The sequence below is a fragment of the Pinus tabuliformis genome, chromosome J, assembly GCF_031772625.1.
Source record: "Pinus tabuliformis cultivar Carrire ecotype Pingquan chromosome J, CPIR1, whole genome shotgun sequence".
Lineage (NCBI taxonomy): Eukaryota > Viridiplantae > Streptophyta > Pinopsida > Pinales > Pinaceae > Pinus > Pinus tabuliformis.
Genome location: NC_142295.1, coordinates 84,811,619 through 84,828,647, shown reverse-complemented (window position 1 = coordinate 84,828,647; position 17,029 = coordinate 84,811,619). Strand labels below are relative to the sequence as shown.

Genomic DNA, 17,029 nt, shown 5'->3' with positions numbered 1-17,029 from the left:
AGACTCCTAGCCATAGTTTAAATAGCTAGTTGGACCAAAATTACACCCATGGAGACAAGGACCTGGGTTAGGTGTTAAGTTTTGGTATGTTCTATGCTAGAGCAATTTATTTAAATTTTCACAGTTAGCAATCACATCAGCATTATGATAAACTGCAGATAGAACATAAATATAAAACGCAGAAGACAAGCCAAGACAAGAGGACACAAGATATGGCGCGAGCCAGGGACAAACCCCACAATGTGTGGGGAAACCCTTTGATCAAATCTTCTTATATTCTTCAATAGTTCAACAGAGAGAGAGATAGTACAAATATACAAATCTGAGATTTTACGACAGCAGCAGTAAGTCCATCATTCTGCTAATGATGACTGATCTAAGATGCAGTCCTGAAAACATTCAATAAGAGTGTTGTTGCATATCCCTTTTGGTAGATCATCAATCTACTACAACATTACTCTGATTGCCTGCTCCTGCAATTTTGGTTAAGGCACAAAGTGCAGCCCTAAGTAGCCCTTGCTATGGTGCTATGGCCTGTGGCCTAGCACATAGCAACTCCTGTAGCAAATGTCCTCAAAACATCATCAATCAAATGCTTAAAGCATCTCTTAAAAGTGTTGTAGACTTCTTGTTGCACTGCTGCAATTCTGGGACTGGTTAGGGCACCAATCACAGTCCCTAACAGCTCATCAAACTGGCCCAGAATTGCTTTCCCTTGCTGCGGCTGTCCTCCAATAAGATGCTGCCCTACATGCTGCTCCTTTAGAGCAGATTCAAGCCCAACGTAAGGACTGTCCACGCTACAGCAAGTCCTCCTAACCTTGGCCTCCAAGATCAGGGCCTCGGCCTTACAATCAGCAACTCGGACCCTTGAAACAGTCCTCAAATGACCTTGCTGATTAGGCCTCTCCTTGCTGCAGCAACAGCTTCCTCTTGCTGTAGCTAACCCTTCATTTTACTGCGGTTTCAGGTCTCTATATCACTGCAGATTTAGGTTGTCTTAACAGTGAATATATATTGCATTTCCTGAGTGTGAAAGTTGTTCGTTGATGACTCAATATATATACATACGCAATTGCCTACGTGACTGTATCATTGCATATACAAATGTTGCTGCGTTGTATTGTCTGCCCTGCGTATATATATCCTTATGACTGCGGCTCTTCCACAATGGCAATGTGAATAGAACGTTTCCTTTGGCTGCATATGTGACCTCTTTTATAGCGGCCAGATTTCTGCGGCTAGGGTTTACTGCGGCCAGATCTCTGCGGCTAGGGTTTACTGCGGCCAGATCTCTGCGGCTAGGGCAATGTACAGCAGCTAGGGCATTTCTTGAAGACCAACGTATCACACATGGTGTCTCTCTCCTTCACCAAAAACCCAGACGTGGAGAGGAGGAGACTACACATGAAGAGGTGTCTAAATGACATAAAATCCTCATCTATTTATACCAAAACGAAGATGACGAATAGACACGTCGGTTGGGCTTCTAGAGCCTACATAAGAGCTGGTCGGCTTGACTATAATTACATAAACAAAATAAATTCATATCTCCATAAATACTTATCGGAATCGGATGATCTTTGGATCAATCCTACACCTCTCGACGAGAGGGATCCAATAAAAATATCAGCTGCCATAAATAAGCCGACCCACATGGAGTTTGGCCCTAGTTGCCAATTTAACACTCCCTCTCAACTAGGGAGAACTCCATCCGCTGATCCATATGTACAACTGTGCTATCTCTGCCATCAGTGCCCTGCACTGCTCTGCCCATCTTTGCTTAGCTCTGCTCTGCTCAGCTCTGCTGGCTCTGCTAGCTCTGCTCTGCTCATCTCCGCTGAACTATGAAGAAGAAGAATTGATCGAGAATGTCTCATACCATTCTCCACTGACCCGAAGTCAGACTCAGAGTGCGTACCACTAGTCCCAGACCAGTCTCAGCTGACCCGAAGTCAGCTTCATAGTAAGTACCACTCCTACCACTGGTCCCAGACCAGTATCGCAGTCTCAGAGAGTGTACCAATGGTCCCAGACCAGTCTCAACCGACCCGAAGTCAGTGTCATAGAATGTACCACTCTCACTGGTCCCAGACCAGTACTGCACTGACAAGAAGTCAGTCTCGGAGTATGTACCACTGGTCCCAGACCAGTCTCAGCCGACCCGAAGTCAACGTCATAGCATGTACAACTCCTACCACTGGTCCCAGACCAGTATCATTGATCCCAGATCAATGGAGGACATCCTAGCGTAGGGAGTACGGTAGATACAACGATGCGTCCATCGGTACTACTATGGTCCCTAACTTCATTTCCCTGCTCATTGATCAGATGAGAGGTACTTCCCATGAGTCCCAGACTGCATGGGTAGGAAGCCTCGACAGGAGAACTTAATCAATCCTGTCCTCACAGGAGAACACATCAATCCTGCTACAATCGCCATGGAGAACACATCAATCCAGGCTGCCATGGAGAACACATCAATCCAGGCCTCACAGGAGAACACATCAATCCTGCTACAATCGCCATGGAGAACAAATCAATCCAGGCCTCACAAGAGAGCGAATCATCTTGTCCCACAAGAGAGCAAATCATCTTGTTTCAGTGCGCACCACCAGGGGAGGGTGAGTCACCCTGTGGTCGTATGTTGCTCCAATAGAACTGCAAGCCCCCCAAAGCTCCTAGAGCTCAATGTATGCAGCATGCAGGACCCTTTTACAAAGGTCTCTCGACGACTCCAAGTCGTTCGGGAAAATCAAAAATTTGATCTTTCCTCAGGGTTCTATCCTGTACATCATCTCAGTGTGATGGAGCCTCCTTGATCATCGACTTACCATATCCCAGATAAGGCAATAATTGATGTCTATCTGCTGGAGCAATTGTCAAATACGGGATTCCTCAATAATCGAATCCCATCTCTGGTTGTCACAGAGATTCACAGTGGTATTCATCATGTGTACAAACAGCTCACTGAAGAGCTTCAGCAACCAGACTGCCTCACAGAAGGCCATACTATTAGCAATGTATTCCGACTTCTGCTTCCTACATCGAAGCAGAATCCAAAGAGAACCAACACTGAAAAGTGCTCTAGTGATCCTCCACACTGCCTGCCCACTCATCATTCGAATAATCATGTGGTTTCATATTTTCGGCAGTGTATCTCAATCCATGAGAGATTGTGCCCTGAAGATATCTTAGAAGATTCTTGGCACCAATCTAGTGAGGCTCAACCAAATATGAGCTCACCATGCTAACTGCAACACATATGTTCGAACGGAGGTTCTCCAAGAACATCAACACGAATGAGTTTATGAAACTCAGAGGCATTTCCCAAATCTGGTCTAACATCATTACCATATAACTTCTGAAAGTTAAGATCCTCGAGGCAGTCACAAGCTTGCATCTTATCTTCCCACATTCAGAATCCAACTCCCTCTGTCTCCTATAAATGAGAGGGTCTGCACCTGTCAGACATAGGTGCCGGTACGAGAGGTTTATCATCCACAACCTTCGAGTAATGGTTTGGATCGGTTTCACTCCTAGTGAATCTCAGCTGCATTAGACAGCTATCAATCCTCTCATATTATGCATGAGGTGTTTTTCTTCAAGCCATAGAGGGCTTTCTTCCACCTGTATACATGAGATTCCTTGATCATGAATTGTTCCAAACCTGTGAACCTACTGCATGAGGGGAATGGTCCCCTTATAATATTTTCCTTCAGTACATTTCAGACATGTACCTTCATGCTTCCTTTTGAATTCAGGCATTCTAGTCACCATCTGACTCATAGACCTCCGGTGCTGAGTCAATGGACATGGTCCCCAGTGGACTTCCTGCAACTTGATACAACCCTGAACTCAAAAACATCTTTAAAAGATCTATTTTCAAACACGTACCTTTCCATCGATAAGTGCCACCCTGCAACCTTTGACTTCCATTTCCGAGATGGACATCAGGTTCTTCTGGCGATCAGGTACATAAAAGAGATTCAGGGGTTCCTTGCTTTCGTGGAAGAGTCGACCATTTCCTTGATGACCTGCATTACCAGTCATTCTTTTGATCATAGAAGATGTCCTAGGAATGATTGTTATCTTCATCAAGAGATGTGCCTTTGCCATTCGGACACTCCTTTGCATAACGGCCGAACTTATTTCAACAAGGCATCCGCCTTTCCATCCACCCTTAGATCCGAACTTCCCAATGAAGTGATCTTAAGATGGACCATCAGAATCTTTCGCAGCGCCATTCTGATAACATTCTCTGCTTTGACTTCACCCTAGGTGAATTATGAGGAACCCATTGATCCTTCTATCTTGTCCCAACTGTCTTCGGTGATTGCTATTTCACTCTTGCTTGGGCATTGTCTTAACCTGGCTCTGATACCATGTTAAGTTTTGGTATGTTCTATGCTAGAGCAATTTATTTAAATTTTCACAGTTAGCAATCACATCAGCATTATGATAAACTGCAGATAGAACATAAATATAAAACGCAGAAGACAAGCCAAGACAAGAGGACACAAGATATGGCGCGAGCCAGGGACAAACCCCACAATGTGTGGGGAAACCCTTTGATCAAATCTTCTTATATTCTTCAATAGTTCAGCAGAGAGAGAGATAGTACAAATATACAAATCTGAGATTTTACGACAGCAGCAGTAAGTCCATCATTCTGCTAATGATGACTGATCTAAGATGCAGTCCTGAAAACATTCAATAAGAGTGCTGTTGCATATCCCTTTTGGTAGATCATCAATCTACTGCAACATTACTCTGATTGCCTGCTCCTGCAATTTTGGTTAAGGCACAAAGTGCAGCCCTAAGTAGCCCTTGCTATGGTGCTATGGCCTGTGGCCTAGCACATAGCAACTCCTGTAGCAAATGTCCTCAAAACATCATCAATCAAATGCTTAAAGCATCTCTTAAAAGTGCTGTAGACTTCTTGTTGCACTGCTGCAATTCTGGGACTGGTTAGGGCACCAATCACAGTCCCTAACAGCTCATCAAACTGGCCCAGAATTGCTTTCCCTTGCTGCGGCTGTCCTCCAATAAGATGCTGCCCTACATGCTGCTCCTTTAGAGCAGATTCAAGCCCAACGTAAGGACTGTCCACGCTACAGCAAGTCCTCCTAACCTTGGCCTCCAAGATCAGGGCCTCGGCCTTACAATCAACAACTCGGACCCTTGAAACAGTCCTCAAATGACCTTGCTGATTAGGCCTCTCCTTGCTGCAGCAACAGCTTCCTCTTGCTGTAGCTAACCCTTCATTTTACTGCGGTTTCAGGTCTCTATATCACTGCAGATTTAGGTTGTCTTAACAGTGAATATATATTGCATTTCCTGAGTGTGAAAGCTGTTCGTTGATGACTCAATATATATACATACGCAATTGCCTACGTGACTGTATCATTGCATATACAAATGTTGCTGCGTTGTATTGTCTGCCCTGCGTATATATATCCTTATGACTGCGGCTCTTCCACAATGGCAATGTGAATAGAACGTTTCCTTTGGCTGCATATGTGACCTCTTTTATAGCGGCCAGATTTCTGCGGCTAGGGTTTACTGCGGCCAGATCTCTGCGGCTAGGGTTTACTGCGGCCAAATCTCTGCGGCTAGGGTTTACTGCGGCTAGGGCAATGTACAGCAGCTAGGGCATTTCTTGAAGACCAACGTATCACACATGGTGTCTCTCTCCTTCACCAAAAACCCAGACGTGGAGAGGAGGAGACTACACATGAAGAGGTGTCTAAATGACATAAAATCCTCATCTATTTATACCAAAACGAAGATGACGAATAGACACGTCGGTTGGGCTTCTAGAGCCTACATAAGAGCTGGTCGGCTTGACTATAATTACATAAACAAAATAAATTCATATCTCCATAAATACTTATCGGAATCGGATGATCTTTGGATCAATCCTACACCTCTCGACGAGAGGGATCCAATAAAAATATCAGCTGCCATAAATAAGCCGACCCACATGGAGTTTGGCCCTAGTTGCCAATTTAACATTAGGCCTATTGCAGAAGATAGAGACATAATTTGCCTCATAGAAACACATGAGCATGAAGGATGCAAGACACCTCTGTTGGAAGGATACTAGAAGATGGCAGTGTGGAACAAGACAGCAGCGAATGGCAAAGGGCACGAGGGTATCATGGTTTTAGTAAGGGAGAAAGAAGGTCGTCTCATTCAGTTAGAAAAAGAAGACTCGAATAAGCAATTCATTTGGTTTAAAATATCAGAAAATGGAAACCACATCAAAATTGCAGCATGCTATTATGCTATCAGTGGGAAAGAATTTCAGAGGACAAGGGCTGCAATCTCTTTAGTGAACAATTGCTTACTCTATGTGGGGCCTTTGATTTAGTCATTTGTAATGGCTTGACTAGATGGGCAAAGTCCGGTAATTTCACTTGCAATACTTACAATGGAGCAAATGTGGTAGATTATGTAATTTGCTTGCATGGTTTGTGTGAAAAATGGAGGAAGTTTTGATTGGAGATCAACTGTGGGACTTGAAATCAGATGGCAAGCCAATTTATTTATGTTTCTCTTCGATTGGAAAGAAAAAATTAGAGTCAAAAATTTATTAGAATAATGTTATTTTAGTGTTTAATGCTCATTTATGTATGTCTGTGATCTTATTAGCAGTTTCTTATTAGAAATTGGTTGTTTCTATTTCTTAGTAGAAACTTCTTGTTTCTGTAAATACAGTTGTATTATTTATTGAGCTTCATTGCTCATTGTAAATCAATTCAATTCATTCATTGATTATAGTATCAGAGCTCGGGTATTTTTTTTCAAAATAATTTTTCATTGTTTGAAAATTTTCGTGCTTCATTTCGAAATTGCTCTCTAGGAGTTTGAAAAAAAAAAAATATTGGGCGTCACAATTTCTGAGCCGTAGTCTTTTGGTTTTATCCTTTTTCGCGTTTGGCATGTGAGTATGGTGTGAAACCCTGCTGATCGATCCAGTGTTGGAACGAGTTTTTTGGTCTAAAAATCTTCTCCATGTTGTGAATGATAAGACGAAATCGTGCGTACTTGTCGCCTCCTGCTTGCGAAGGATTCTTTCGGAGGTAAATTTGATGCTGAAAATTTCTTCAGCGGGTTCAAGGCTTAAAGAAACAGCGTTTCCGTGCAGAGATATATTTGCGAGCAATCAAAGATTCACCGTCTTCAAGTCTAAAGGATGGGATTTTGCTAGATTTGAGGATCCATGATGCTTTTGACCGTTGGGGTGTAAAGAGAATACACCATAGCTTGTCTTGTTGTGAGCTCTAGCTGGGATTTGCCATCAAGGAATGCAAGAACAATAGTCGTTCGATCCATCAGTAGTTGATTTTGTTTGAAGCCCTCGATTGTCCGTCTCTTGACATACTCTCGTATGTTGTACTCGGGGAACCTACTAGCAGTGCGTAATAGCGAGCAAAAGAGGGATCAAACCTGTGGCATCGAGGGTGGGCGTCCAACCGTCGTCGTCAATCGCTGGTCGTTTTTTAGCATATGGTTTTCTCTGATCCCCTGTGACTCGACTTATCTTATGGGGCATCTCTTCATCATAACCTGCCCAGATTTCTTCCAGAATGCTGCTCGTTTCTCCCACAATTGACGTATTGTAGTTCATGAAATACTGTTTTCGGTACACTGATCTTTCAGATTGCAACTTTTCATCATTTACTGATTTTTCTCTGGCAGATCTCCGAGTCTGCGCCTTCTATCTTGCTGTTTCTGCCACTTTTCTGCATGTCCTGTTATTTTGGTATTGCAGTAGTCATTGTGGGTAGTGAAATGTTGTTTTAGGTATTGAATTTTAGTTGCATCGGACTTCCTTCTGTTATTCTTTTTTGGATCAGAAAAAGGATTGCTGATGTTTGGCTGATCATCCGTATTTCTGAGCTGAATTGTGGAGTTTATGGGTTTTGGTCTATATGTCGTGAATCTCCTTCTTATTATGTTCATTTTTGAGGTTTCTGGGGCTTGATCCTGGACCTGTGCATCATCCTGGACCTGTGCATCAAAGGAATTTCTGTGATCAGTGATCTAAGATATCAGACGATGGCCTCGCTAACCAACCTGATGTTGGAAGGTAATCAGCGCTTTAATGGCACCAATTATAACATCTGGAAACAGAGAATGTTGACCATTTTTTAATATAGGCGTCTTGACCAGCTCGTTTTGGGCAAAGAGCTCAGTCCTGGTACACCTGGTGCAGATCAAGATAAGTTTGATGATCGAAATCGAGAGGTTGTTATGCTTCTCAAACTCTCTGTGACTGATGATCAATTACCACAGATTCCTTCCGGCAAGACAGCTGCCGAAATCTGGCAACATTTGAAGGAATTGCACGAGACATCCGACAAGAGCAGAGCTTTCTTTCTAAAGAATCAATTGTTCTCCATCATGATGGACGAACGTATGTCTTTACAGGAACATCTTAACAAGATTAAAGACATTCGAGATCAGCTCGAAGCCATTGGTCGGACCATGGAAGAAGAAGATATGGTAGTCATCACTCTAAAATGTCTACCAAAACCTTATGAGCACTTCATAGAAACTCTCAACATTACCTCCACTAATGTTGATCTGAAGTTTCCAGAGTTATGCACCAAACTCCTGCAGCAGGATCGTTGGAAACAGCAGTTTGGTAGTGGTGCTTCATCAGCCTCCTCAAAAAATGCTTTTGCTGCCAAATATCAATCCTCTCAGTCCTTTCAGCAGAAAGGTTCTTCTCAGCCTTCTCATCCTACTCAGAAGAAAAACGTGCAGTGTAATTACTGTCACAAGTTCGGCCACATGAAGAAAGATTGCCGACAGAGGATTGCTTCTGAATAGAAGAAGCAGGGAGGGTCTCATCAGAAAGCGAATGTTGCAGAACATTCCAAGCAGAAGGAATCTGCCTTTTACGCCTTTATGGCTAAGAGGTCCTCAGATCATGCCCCGTCTTCTGCCTGGTACATTGACTCTGGTGCATCACATCATTTCTCTCACAGGCGTGACTGGTTTACTGACTTCTCATCTTTCAGTGATTCCATGGTATTTGGCAAAGGTGAGGAGTACACAGTGGTTGGCAGAGGTACAATTCAGATCCAGTCTGATGGGCGCACACTCATCTTCCTGAATGTGTACTATGTTCCTGGTATGGAACTTAATCTGCTATCTGTCAGCCAGATTATGAGGAACTCTCCTCAGCTTGATGTGGTGTTCAGTGCACACAAGTGCTCCATTATTGACAGGGAAACTCATCTTACGGTTGTTGTTGGCCTAGAGGATCATGGCCTATACAGGTTTCTTGACACTGGTGATTCTCCAAAAGTGGCTCTAGCAGCTCGTGTTTCTCCCATCAACACTCTGTGGCATCAGAGATATGGGCATCTAAACATTCAGTATCTCTCTCAGCTCTCTCGGGAGGGACTTGTGACAGGGTTACCTGATATTCAGACTCAGCATTTGGGAGTGTGTGGCGCTTGTCAAGCTGGCAAGCAACATCGGTCTTCATTCAACGATGGAGAATCTTGGCGCGCATCTAAGGTACTCCAGTTAATTCATGTTGATATTTGTGGTCCTATGAATACATCTTCAGTTACTGGTTGCAAATATTTTTTGCTTATTGTAGATGATTTCAGTAGAAAGACGTGGGTGTACTTTCTAAAACATAAATCTGATGTATTTAGTATCTTTCAGAAGTTAAAGTCCTTAGTTGAAAAAGAGTCTGGCTGTAATATCATAACTCTTAGGACAGATAATGGGGGGGGGGGGGGAATTTTGTTCTTCTGCTTTCTCCAACTTCTGTGATACCCATGGCATCAAACGCCAGTTAACTAAACCCTATACTCCTCAGCAGAACAGTGTTGTCGAACGTCACAACCATACGGTTGTTGAAATGGCTCGTTCCATGTTACAATACAGGAGTGTTCCGAACAAATTTTGGGCTGAAGTAGTGTTTATCTTCTTAACTGATCACCTACTCAGGTTGTTAAGGGGAAGACTCCAGAAGAGGTTTGGTCTGGCCGTAAGCCTAAGATCAGTCACCTCAAAGTGTTTGGCTCGGTTGCATATGTTTGGATTCCAGCTGCTAAGCGCTCTAAGTTGGATTCCAAAAGCCAGAAACTCATGATGACAGGGTACAATGATCACCACAAGGCCTATAGGCTAATAGATATAGACATTGATCGTCTTATCTTCAGTCGGGACGTAGTATTTGATGAAGACAGAGGGTTCTTTCAGTCCCCTCCTTCTGAGCAGTGTTCTGAGGATCAGCCTCACAGTGTTCTTCCGTTAGGTCCACCTGATGGGAGGGATGATGCAGCATTAGTATTTGATGATGCACTACCTGAGTTCCCTCCGGAAAATAATCCTCCTCTTGCTGCTCTTGTTGTTCCTGAGCCTCCTCCACCTACTCCAGATATTGGTTCTTCTACTCTCCGGCCTAAATGGTGGGCTAAAACTATTGGTGATCTCCAGGATAATGAGCTCCTTGAAGGTAGAACTTCTAGAAATAAGAGCAAACAACAGCCTACAGTAAATTTTGCTCTTATGGCTAACCTACACAGTGTTTTTGAGCCTCAAACCTATTCAGAGGCTAAGGGTATACCTGAGTGGGAACAGGCTATGGAAGCTGAATTCCAGAGTCTTCAGAAGAATCACACTTGGACCCTTTTTGATCTTCCTGCAGGGAAGAAGCCCATTAGCTGCAAATGGGTGTATAAAGTGAAATACAAAGCTGACGGAACCCTAGACAAGTATAAGGCTCGCCTTGTTGCTCGAGGGTTCTCACAGAAGGAAGGCATAGACTATGAGGAGACCTTTGCTCCTACAGCCAAGATGAGTACCATACGGCTCGTCCTTGCCTTAGCAGCTCAGTTCAGTTGGAAAGTCCATCAGATGGATGTAAAGAGTGCTTTTCTGAATGGTGACTTACAGGAAGAAGTCTACATGACGCAGCCTCCAGGATTCAAGGTTGTCGGTCAAGAACAGAAAGTCTGTAGATTAGTCAAAGCACTCTATGGTCTGAAACAAGCCCCTCGGGCTTGGTACATGAAAATTGATAAGTACCTAACAGATCATGGCTTTCAGCGGAGTCCATCTGATGCAAACCTGTATATCAAGCATACTGGTGATGATATTCTGTTTGTGGTTGTCTATGTGGATGACCTTATCATTACTGGCAGTTCAGCACATTTGATCCATGGGATCAAACAAGATTTGTGCAGCACTTTTGATATGACAGATTTGGGACTTCTTCATTACTGTTTAGGGGTTGAAGTCTAGCACACTGAGAACAACATCTTTCTCTCTCAGTCCAAGTATGCCAGAAGTCTTGTGGACAGGTTTAGAATGCAGGATTGCAAACCTGCCACGACTCCTATGGAACCAGGGCTCAAACTTTCAGCTCAGTCATCCTCACCACTTGTGGATGAATCTTTATTCAGGCAATTAGTGGGCAGCCTCATCTACCTTACTGCCACTAGACCTGATATCAGTTTTGTAGTGAGCTACATTTCACACTTCATGACAGCTCCTAAAGCTGATCATTGGATAGTAGCGAAGCGTGTGCTGCGTTATGTGAGTGGCACTCCTGATTATGGACTTCTGTACACTCGGAGTTCAGATCCTACACTCAGTGGTTACACAGATTCCAACTGGGAAGGTTCGGTTGATGACCATAAATCTACAGCTGGATATGTGTTTAGCCTGGGATCCGGTGTTGTCACATGGACTAGTAAGAAGCAGCAGGCAGTGGCTCTCTCCTCGACAGAAGCAAAGTATCGGGGAGCAGTTAAGGCATCTTGTGAGGCAGTTTGGCTTCGACGTATGCTTGTGGATATGCATGTTTCCCAGGCAGGTCCTACTCCCTTGTTCTGTGATAATCAGGGAGTGCTCAAACTCGCCAAGAATCCAGTCTTCCATGAACGAACAAAGCATGTGGAAACCCATTGTCACTACATTCGACAGCTTGTTGAAGACGGATCCATTCAGTTGTTGTATGTTCCCACAACGAAGCAGCCAGCAGACATCTTCACCAAGCCCCTTGGTCCTGATAAGTTTGTAAAATTCAAAGGGTCTATAGGTGTTGTAAATAGATTGAGCATTAAGGGAGGGTATTAGAATAATGTTATTTTAGTGTTTAATGCTCATTTATGTATGTCTGTGATCTTATTAGTAGTTTCTTATTAGAAACTTGTTGTTTCTATTTCTTAGTAGAAACTTGTTGTTTCTGTAAATACAGTTGTATTATTTATTGAGCTTCATTGCTCATTGTAAATCAATTCAATTCATTCATTGATTAAAATTCAGCATGTCCAACAAAATCTCCCACAGGGCAGACTTATTTTGACCCCAAAAAATTGTAATACCTTCAAAATGACGCAAGAGAGGTTCTTCGAGAAGGAGAAAATTACAATTCACAGCCTTCATAGTCATGAATTAACACATTTAATTCAATGCGCACTTGCAAAGTGCAAAAGAACAAAAATTAAGAAGTCTGAAACAAATTGCTTTCCGGTTAATGCTTGGTTTGACGAGGAATGCAAAAAGGTAAGGAGAATGTGGAAAGAGTCAAACAAGGATAACATAAAGCTCAAAGCTTACAAGCAGTTATTAAGCAAGAAAAAGGCTGATTTCATGGTTTCAAGGAGGGAAGAACTAATCTTCCTTGGGAAAAATAATCCCAAATTATTTTGGAAGGAGCTCCAACCGAAAAAGATACAAATTGGAAATAATATTACAGCTTCTAAATGGTTTGACTATGCAAGACAACTCTATGAGCATGTTCCCAAGGTTGACCCTCCCCCCTTGGTCAACACTAATACTGAACTCTTCACTGTACAAGAGGTAGAGATGGGTATCAAGAAGTTGGGTGTTGGAAAAGCAAAAGACTTCGCTGAACTCCAAGCAGAATATCTAAAGTGGGGCTCAAAGATTCTTGCACCTCACATTACAAAAATCTTCAACAACATCATACAACAAGAGCTCCCCACAGATTGCACAACTAGTCTAGCAATACCTCTTTTCAAGAGCGGTGGAATCAATAATCCCTCCAATTATAGGATCATCATGATAAACCCTTTGTTTGCAAAGCTATTTGGAAGCATGCTAGAAAACAAAATTAGCAAGTGGGCAGAAGAAAGAGATAAGCGTGCTAAAGGGCAAGCAGGTTTTAGACCTAAACATTCCATGGTTGATCATTGTATAACTTTAAGGCACATCATTGAAAAAGTTTGGGAGAAAAAGGAAGAAATTTTTTGTTGCTTTGTTGATTTCAAAAAAGCGTTTGACTTAGTTCCTAGGGATAAGCTTTGGCACAGAATGGAGGAACTTGGGGTTCCTAAACATTTGAGCGCAGTTGTGCATAAGCTGTATGAAGAGGTGAAAGTCAAAATCAGAACTTCAACAGGGATTTCTAAAAGTTTTAGAAGCGATATCGGAGTCAAGCAAGGTTGCCCACTATCTCCTACCCTTTTTGGTTTATATATCGACAAGCTTGAGGAGTGGTTAAATTCGCAAGGGGGTGATGGTATCTATTTGGGCAAGTTTGTTATAAGGCTTCTTTTGTATGCAGATGACCTTATTCTGATTGCTAAATCGGCTCTTGGTTTGCAAGAGCACTTACTATCCCTTGAGCATTTTTGTAGAAGTGTGGGGATGCAAGTCAATATCAGCAAAACGAAAGTAGTGGTCTTCTCTAAGAAAAGAAAACATAACTAGCATAAGTTCTACTTTGAAGGCAACATTCTGGAAGAAGTTGCGGATTACAAATACCTTGGAATTGACTTCAACAAAAATCTAAGCTGGAATGGTTGTAGAAAGAAAAGAACTTTGGGGGGTTGGAAAGCATTTTATGCTTTTCAAAATAGGCGTAGAAAGGCAGAGTTATGGTCCTGGAAAACCACTCAAACTCTTTTTGGGCTTCTAGTGATTCCGGTGATTCTCTATGGTTGTGAACTATGGGCCAGCAGTACATCTGACATGCAGTGGAGACAAATTGAGAAAATTCAGAAGTGTTTGATTACAAACAAATTTAAGATTAAAAGTGCAGTTCTTTGTGATATCTTGTTAAGTGAAATAGGGACTGCTCCTATTGAAGCAATTGTTATGGTGCGAGCCATAAGGTATTTAAAAAAAATTGAGCAAATGGAAGAGGGTAGATGGCCTAAGGCTGTCTTTAATGATAGATTTTGCAAGAGCAAAAAAAATTGGATGCAGCAAAATAACAAATGGTTTAGTAAATGGGGTATTTGCTTGAACGCGTGTCCCATAAACAGCAAAGAGATAAAAGCTTTTGTTATGGAAAAGTTCCACAAGCGTACTTGGGATAAGGAGCTAGGAAGAAAGAAAAATTACTATATTGAAGTGTTTAATCCCACTCATAGTCATCAACCAAAAGCATACATAGAGGCCAATATCTCTTGGAGAGCCAAAATTCTTATTGCTCAGTTAAGGACTAATTCTCATCAACTCCGTTGTGAAACAGGGCGTTGGAAAAGGCCAAAGGAAGTGTGGGAGGAAAGAGTATGCATTTTTTGTTCTTCCGAAAAAGTGGAAACAGAAAAACATTTCATTTTAGAATGTGAGGCCTTCAAAGACAACAGGGAAAGTTATGCAGATATGCTAGCAGCTAGCTCTTGGGATAATCTATTTAGCGAGGGGTTTGTCGAGAAGCTGGGAGCATTTATTTTGAAGCTTCACAGAAAAAGGGTCGAATACATCAAGCAAATGAAGAAAAAATCTGTCTCATAGGCTATCTTTAGCCTCATGGACGTTAAAATTTCTTTCTTTCTTTCTTTCATATATGACTTTAGAAGTTAATGCATATGTTATCCTTACATCCCCATTCAAAAAAAAAAATAACATCATCCACCTACTTAACGTAGAGGACTTGGAAAATACCTTATGCTCTAGCCCAAAGACGTGTAACGCAGGTTCCCCCTGATTAGTTTTCAAGTAATCTGGTAATAATGGCTAAGTTATTTGTGATAATTTATCTTATGTTTGTTAATGTCTAACTACTAGTAGACTATGGACGTGTTATTAAAGGTTTGGAACTAAGCATTGGCAATCTTATCAACCAATGTGGATAACTACATGGTGCTCCATCATGTCCAATTGTCTACATCAACATTATTTGGAAAATTATTTCTAATGTGCAAAGTTTTACTAGCACATACATGAGGAATTTTTCCTTTGTCCATGTTCATACTTGGGAAAATATTTGATGTAAAATTGGACTAGTTGGTTAAATGAACGCAATGAACTTCAATTATTAGATTTCTAAAAGTTTCAAAAGTGCTTTCACCACTTTATTATTTAAATCGATCTTCTAGAAAAAAAATAAAAATATTTTGTCCACCTTTTATTATTTTATTTCTAACCTCATCAAAGTGGACGAACATTCGTTGGGAAACCCCACTTGTATTCTCCCATGGTTTTCCAGAGCACATGAAATTGTAATTGATGGATTCCAATTACAAAAGAAGGAACCCTGCGTCATTCAAAAACCTTCGAGATAATTAATTTAAAAAAATGACAATGATCCGTTGTATTTTCCTTTTTCTTTCTTTGTTAGTGTTCCCTTATATTGAAATATTGCAAGAATCCAATTCTCTCAAGTAGTGTGAATCAATACGAAGGTACTAGAAGCTACACTTTAGTTTTCCAGGTTTTTTTTGCTTAGATAAAATCATTTTTAATACTTGAGTAGAATATTGTAATATTCTCCCAGATAATCATGTTTTACTTACACAAAAGCCTTCATTTGATCTGGTTATTTTACTAGCGGTGGATTTAACTCCCTTGGGAGTCCCTTGAGAGGAAGTTTTTTTTTATTGTTTTAGGTTGTTACTTTTCTTCCATACTTTTACATGGAAGAAAATTGCATGACCATCACTCTACCGGAGCAATTGCAAGAGAAGGAATGACAATATAAGCACTCATTGGTAGGAGCTCTTTATAGAACATCTTCGAAACCGGTACACAAATTTTTCCATTTATTTATTCCCTTGGGAATTTTAAATTTCCTTTAGAATCTAATTAATTTCTTTTTCTCAGTTTGAAATTAGGACTCAATTTATTTTTATCATAGCTTTAGACCTTTTTCTTTGTAGTTATTCTCACACCCTGGTTTCTTATAGATAGACATTTAATTTTATTTTAGTTAGTTCGTTAGATTTAATAAATTGATTTAAAAGCTTATTCTAGTTTAGCTTACTTGGATCTAAGTTAAATTTTTAGGCATTTAGGTTAAAATGGATTTTAATTAGTTAGCCCCAAGGGATAGCTCAATTGGTCGAAATCTTGTTGCTAAGTACCTTGCCAATTGGGAGGTCACAGGATCAAATCTCTTCAACGCCCTTAGGGTTAGGCCTGACATATTAGGCCAGCGGGTAGATCCCTTCTAGTGGATCTGCCAGGATTATTGCCAGTGGATGTAGCAGCCACTCAATGACCGTGAACCACAGTCGAAAAAAAAAATGGATTTTAATTAGTTAGATTTACCTAAAAAAAAACAACAACAACAACAACAAGGGGCATCAAGTCACCCCCTGTAAGAACCCTATCTCAAGCTAATTTCAAAATCGCAGAAATTTTACATACAGAATTTAAATAATTAATCTAATGAATACCAACCTGTCTGCTTTGCTGACAATTTGTCTGCTCTGCTGCAATTCTTGTCCGGCTGTGTTACTAAAACAGCCAAAACCTCCCTGCCAAACTGAGTACAACCTAGGTACTCAGTCTCAGAAATCTTTCCAATTAAAGCAATCTGATTCCCCCATGCCCAAAAACTTCGGTATAATCAAGACTCCAGTTCCCTTCATAGCTGTACTACAGTCTCCAAAAATTGTTCTCAACTCTCCTGTTTTTCTTTTTTTTAAATGGTTTTTCCCTTCTCCTTTTATTTCCTCATCCACCGCCTTCTTCTCATCTCCGTGTCAATATTTTGGTTACGTGTAACTTTTATGAAATCAAATCTCATTTGATTTCGTTGATTTTTATTTGAATACGTAGTTTGATTTAATAA

General features: G+C 41.3%; 1 protein-coding gene across 2 annotated transcripts in view; it reads right to left on the bottom strand.

Annotated features, from left to right (window-relative positions):
- LOC149225628 (protein ACCUMULATION AND REPLICATION OF CHLOROPLASTS 3, chloroplastic-like) overlaps positions 1-17,029 on the bottom strand; it is a 514,713-nt gene that overhangs the window by 441,011 nt on the left and 56,673 nt on the right. The gene's annotated exons all lie outside the window — the stretch shown is intronic.